Source organism: Pinus tabuliformis, chromosome 1_2, assembly GCF_031772625.1.
Source record: "Pinus tabuliformis cultivar Carrire ecotype Pingquan chromosome 1_2, CPIR1, whole genome shotgun sequence".
Classification (NCBI taxonomy): Eukaryota; Viridiplantae; Streptophyta; class Pinopsida; order Pinales; family Pinaceae; genus Pinus; species Pinus tabuliformis.
In genome coordinates this window covers 156,908,909-156,914,986 of record NC_142298.1, presented here as the reverse complement: position 1 = coordinate 156,914,986, position 6,078 = coordinate 156,908,909, and the positions used below count along the sequence as shown (strand labels likewise).

Below are 6,078 nucleotides of genomic sequence, written 5' to 3'. Positions count from 1 at the left end.
AGATTGAAATGAAGAATGGCCTCTTTTATACGACCAGCTAAAGGATCCACCCTCCTACCCTTACCCCATACCTCCTCACTACATAAGGTACATTTTAAGTCCCCTCCAATAAGAAGGTGTTCTAGTTCTAGGGACTCCGAAGACAAAAACCTATTCCAGAAGGGGTGTCAGTCTTTATATGGAGCATATATATTTAAGATGTGAATAGAACCTGAAATACCCCGGATGTTTGCAAGTAAAAGGATACCAGCAAAACATTTGAAAGCCTTTGCCGCTATCCAAATGAGATTCCATAGAATAACCAAACCCCCCGAGAGACCATTAGCATTAGTAGCGACAATATGCCATAGAGAAAACATACGGTGAAAATATCTGATTGAGACCTCAGCAGAATGCATAGTTTCTTGAATTAAGATAATATTAGGATGATTTTTATTGAGAATCTCCTTTAGGGCAAGGAATTTCTAGTCCGCCCCCAGACCCCTAATATTCATTGAGATGATGTTAGTCATGTCTGACGATCACTAGCCATTCTTGCTCCAAGGGGCCCGTTATTAGATAGTTCAATAACTGGAATATCAATTAAGGTATGATCCAAGTTCCTCGAAGAGGCATCAGATCTACCCCGGAAGTGTCTTGTGCCTCTGTTATATTTTCTCCTCACTGTAATATTCCGAGCTGAATTTGGACTGATATGTGGAGATGAAGCATATACCGGTTTATGAATAGTGAGAGAAGAAAGGGCAAGAGATTTTTTCTTTAGAAGCATATCCAAATCGCTACCTACAGAGTTTGTAGGAGAAGTGATCAGGGAGTTTGGAGGGGTGACAGAGGGGCATGGTATGTTCCTATTTGAAAACAGTGGCTTCCGACCGAGTCCAGAAACCTTCCCCAATTCAGATAGAGGTGACATGTCAGACACAATTTCTTTTCCTTTTGTGAGAGAGGGAGGAATTTTCGGAGAGGGGGAGGCAGAAGGGACATAAGTAATATGTGATGTGGAATGCATATTTGAACCAGGATTGGGAAATTGAGGAGGAAGACGAACTTCACTGCATAGAAGTGGTTCAGGAGGGGGTGATATGATCGGAATGTCAGTATCAAAACCCCGTGAGGAAAACTTTCTGGGCGACAAGGATGCAGATCGATGGACCTTTCTGTAGAAGTCACATGCCTTTGATTGAGGAGAAAGAAAAGTAGACAAGGATTTTTCCATACCTCAAGACGACGATCTACTATCAATAGAATTCCAACCACCCGCCGAGACCTTCTGCTTTACTTCCGAGGAAATGTGAATGAATTGATTTCTCCTTTTGAAATTTCTATCCCATCGTTGACGGTTACAGTTTTCCTTCAAATGTCCCATTCTATGACATGTAGAGCATCAGAATGGGACTCCCCAAAAATCCAATCTTTGTCTCAAATTTAAATCTCCCCAACAAAGCTCTATGTGATCTGGAAAACCGCCACAAAATTCCTTTTCTACCGGAATCCACGCAACTATTTTATCTTTAACACCTAAACATTTTGGATCAACATAAACAAACTTCCCAATTGCGTTTCCAATATCAGATAGTGTCTCTTTGGTCCATAATTCAATAGGGAGACTAGGGAGCTTTACCCAGATAAGATTATTGGTAGGAGAATTTTTAGAGGGTTATAGCCAATGTACCATTTGTGAAGAGCTAAAAGGAACCTTACTTACTTTTAAGTAAGGTTTAGTTACTATACTAAAGTTTGTTATTAAACTAAAATTTCTAAGGCCAAATCCATGGAGAGCGACTTCGCTCTATTCCCTTAGTTCTCTTCCTCTGCAATTGAATCCCAAAGCTTAGGAGACTACCTTCCACGTTCTTTCTCTTTACATATGGCAACTTTCTTGGGATGCTGAAACTTTAGAAAGTTAAATGTCAAGATATACTAAGTGATAATTATGTTGGGATGAGAACGAAGGGAATGTAGAATTTTTAATATATATATATATATATATATATTTGTGAAAATTGTAATTTTTTGAAATGAAAAAATATTATTGGTATTTTTTGAAATGAAAAAATATTAGTTTTAAGGGTCAGTTTAGGTGGTTTAGAGTTAGTTGGGAAATTTTTTGATATTCTTGCTAATTAAGAATTTGATTATCTTCGATTTCTATAAAGCAAAGCTAAGCTCCAAAATCAAAATGGACTCTTTACTCAATTTACCATGAACAAAATATAAAAAAATACTCCAAAATTTCCTTGCTTTCATCCCCAATAACATCCGGATTAAAAACAAAACAAAAGCAAAAACAAAAACAAAACTATTATGAAAAAGTATTTAAGTTTGGAAAAAAAATAACTGTATATCTCTTATCTATCTTTCCTCATTTCTACAATTAAACGTACTTTGAACATTTTTAATAATGCTTCATTATTCAAAGTATCACTAACCTTTGAATAACGTGTAACAATATTATCACCGACCTTTGAATAACGTGTCACAATATTATCACCAACCTTTGAATAACGTGCAACAATACCTTCTTGGAACGTTCAGTAGATCCAGCTTGGTTTGGCCATGCCCTGACTTGCATTTTTTGAGAGACAGGAGACATTTAAATTTGGAAGGTTAGACAGGAGACATTTAAATTTGGAAGGTTAAAAAATCTATTGATTTCTTTTCTATCTTTCCTCATCTCTACAGTTAAATGTCCTTGAGCATTACTTAAAAAATGTTTAATTATACAAAGTATCACCAGCCCCAGCCCTTGAATAACCTATAACAATACCTTCTACAGTCTCCTCCACTCGAGCTTTCTGGAGATTTCTGTAGATTCCAACCTTTCTGTAACCACAAATTATTCTCGAACCTTTTTGTGAGCACATTCAATGCACGATAGTCCTCCGTACGGTTAGTCCTCACGCTGCAAAAGTATCAATATACTAGCGTGACAGTGTTGCTATCCTCCTGTAATGATGCATAATGATTAGGATCGTGCCCCGGGTTCTTGTGTGTGGACTTCGTAGAGCCCAACATTAGCTTTTCTTAGCATGTTTTAGACAAACCTATTACTCACTGTCATGCCATATATTTGGTTAAGTTGGTTCCTTTCCTAAGCCCAACCTCTTTGTAAGGCTAGGCTCATAATAAATTGACCAGTACGCAGGGTTATTGAAGCAAAATTCACTAACTATTACAATATACACTCATACAATAGAGAATTCCAGCAATATTCCAGGTTATAAAAATCGATTTTACGGGTTTAGCCTAATGGAGAATTCCAGCAATATTCCAGGTTATAAAAATCGATTTTACGGGTTTAGCCTGTCCTTAGGGAGGGACTGTTTTTCATTTTAGGGAGGGACTGTTTTTCATTTTGAGCTGTTTGATTCATTATGTTTTAGTTATACAAAATTGTTCATATAAAGTGAGGTGAGATACAGCTTGAGTGAGTTTAATGGTTAAGACCGTTTGTTTTCTCATATCTGGTTACAGGTTCAAAACTAGATGGGTAGAGTGTGTATATCTTCATAGATTTAGCAATCAAATTGCTACTTGAAAGTAGGTCCCTTGTCCCACAAACAAGGGGGTCTCATACACCAATTTGGTGAACCTTAAAATTGGATAATAATAATAATAATAATAATACACTAGCACAACTATAAATATAATTGAAATAGGCAAAATATATCATTTTCCATCATTTATATACTAATCAGTGTTCATAAATGAGGCAAATCAACATAATTTAATATATTTATTAATATTAATAGTATTTATATTAAAAATGTTGTTAGATAAATGTCTTTCAGATTAATCACATCATTAAGATTTCGTCTTTGAAACCAACTAATATTATTACTTTCATTAATAATATTCACATTAATATTTGTATTAATATTAATAACAATGTTTAATAATATTAATATTAAAATTAATGTTTATTATTAATTAATAATAATAATACTATTATAAACCTAAAATAATAAAAAATTGCTATTATTACAAGGAACGATGCAACCCCACACCAATGAACTAGACTAATACTAAAAGCCAACATATTTTATAAACATTTTTTTAATAAATTACAATCATAGTCACTTTTCACAAAATAGTTTTTATTAAATTAAAGAGAGTAACATACCATTGACATATTTTTCATTTTGTCCATTGGATAGTGTATTAAAATATTGACTTGGCTTACAATCTCAATTATTCATTTTATTGAAAATACAAATTCCTCAATCCCAATTCCAATATAGACCATTTCTTTCCCATAATAAAGTTGGATAAGATTGTGGATTATGGTCACACTCATTTCATTGAGAATCAATTACATGGACTAATCATCATTGTAAGAACATGAGACTAACCACCCACTTAAGGTAATGATAATGGTATGGAAGTTTGCTATTACGTATAAGTTTTGGTGTAACTAAAAATTTCAAAATAATTGCATTTAAAAAGAGATTGGAAAAATTATCACTCATATTAAAAATCAATTAAATAGACTAACTACCCCTTAAAAACATGTAACTAACCACCCACTTAAAATAACAGTAAGATTCAAAAATTGGCTAAGTTTGAATAGTTGCTATACTTTATTGGTGCTCTTGGTGTCTCACATTGGTGTCTGGATTGATATCCGTGCCTTTTGCTCACTGTGCCTTTTTAGTGCAGACAACTCTCAAGCACTAAGAAGACAAAGGTTAAAAATCTACTAAAATAACTAGTTTTAGTGTAACCAAATGTCAATAGTTAAAAAAAAGAAATTAAACAAATGTCTAAAAGATAGAAATTAAACAAATATATAGATGATAAAAAGAGTTAAAAGCAGAGTATAAAAATTAAGACACAGAACAAGAAAGAAAGCTACTAAAATAACTAGTTTTAGTGTAACCAAAAGTCAATAGTTTAAAAAGAGAAATTAAACAAATGTCTAAAAGATAGAAATTAAACAAATATATAGATGATAAAAAGAGTTAAAAGCAGAGTATAAAAATTAAGACAGAGAACAAGAAAGAAAGCAGAGATAGCAATAGCTCAGAGGTATTGTGCTTGCTGCTCTTAGCAACCACTAAATCAGATCAGCTATATCTGTCACCCCTTGAGCGCGCTAAACATTTTGAATTACCTGTTTAGCCAGTGAGCCCACAGCGGAAATGGAAATGCTTACTCCCACCCCTCTCCTATTGCCTGTGGTATCCCCATTTCTAATGGCTCTGAACCCAGAGAAATAGTGTCAGGTGAGAGTATTTTGAATAACAAATATGTTTAATTATATTCATTTATTTAAAATTAAATTAAATATATATTAATATTTTCTAAACACATAAAATTGGAGTCGTTTTTATTGCGATTTGTTGGATTTTTTGTGTCACAATTAAATTAAAAAATTTGAAGTGAAATCTTGATTTGTGCTATTTAAAATGGCTTCAGCACCCTAAAAAAAACCAAGAAATTTTAATTACACAGTATAACTTATCAAATTTTTAATTTCAATAAATTCGTAAAAAAAACAAAAATAAATAAAAAATAAATCATACTTAAAAACAATTCCCATAAAATCCACGGCTAAGCTAATACGAAAGCATAAACTTCATGGTACCTAGCGTTCGACACGCACTATTATAACAACAACAGAGAGTATAAACATGAAAGAGAGAGTATAGGACTCACCGGCTGTTTAATGAATTTATTTGTCGTGCAGCCGTAATAATTTTGTGTTTCTGTGTTCATTTTCCTCTATTATCAACGAAAATCGATTCGGGCTTGTAGCTCAGTGGTAGAGCATTTGACTGCAAATCAAGAGGTCACCGGTTTGAACTCCGTCGGGCCCTCCTACTGAAGTTTCTCTTTGGTCGACATTTATTTTCAGCTTTAAAGTAAAACAATTTGAGTCGTCGACATTTATTTTCAGCTTTTGAGTATACTCACAAACTAGGGTTAACTTTAAAGTAAAACAATTTGAGTCGTCGACATTTATTTTCAGCTTTTGAGTATACTCACAAACTAGGGTTAACTTTAAAGTAAAACAATTTGAGGCGTCGACATTTATTTTCAGCTTTTGAGTATACTCACAAACTAGGGTTAACTGTT

At 33.5% G+C, this 6,078-nt stretch overlaps 1 non-coding gene across 1 annotated transcript; it reads left to right on the top strand.

The window, feature by feature from the left end:
- Nucleotides 1-5,747: 5,747 nt before the first annotated feature.
- On the top strand, nt 5,748-5,819 carry TRNAC-GCA (transfer RNA cysteine (anticodon GCA)). Its single transcript has one exon. It is a non-coding gene; the product is annotated as a tRNA-Cys (tRNA).
- Nucleotides 5,820-6,078: the final 259 nt, after the last annotated feature.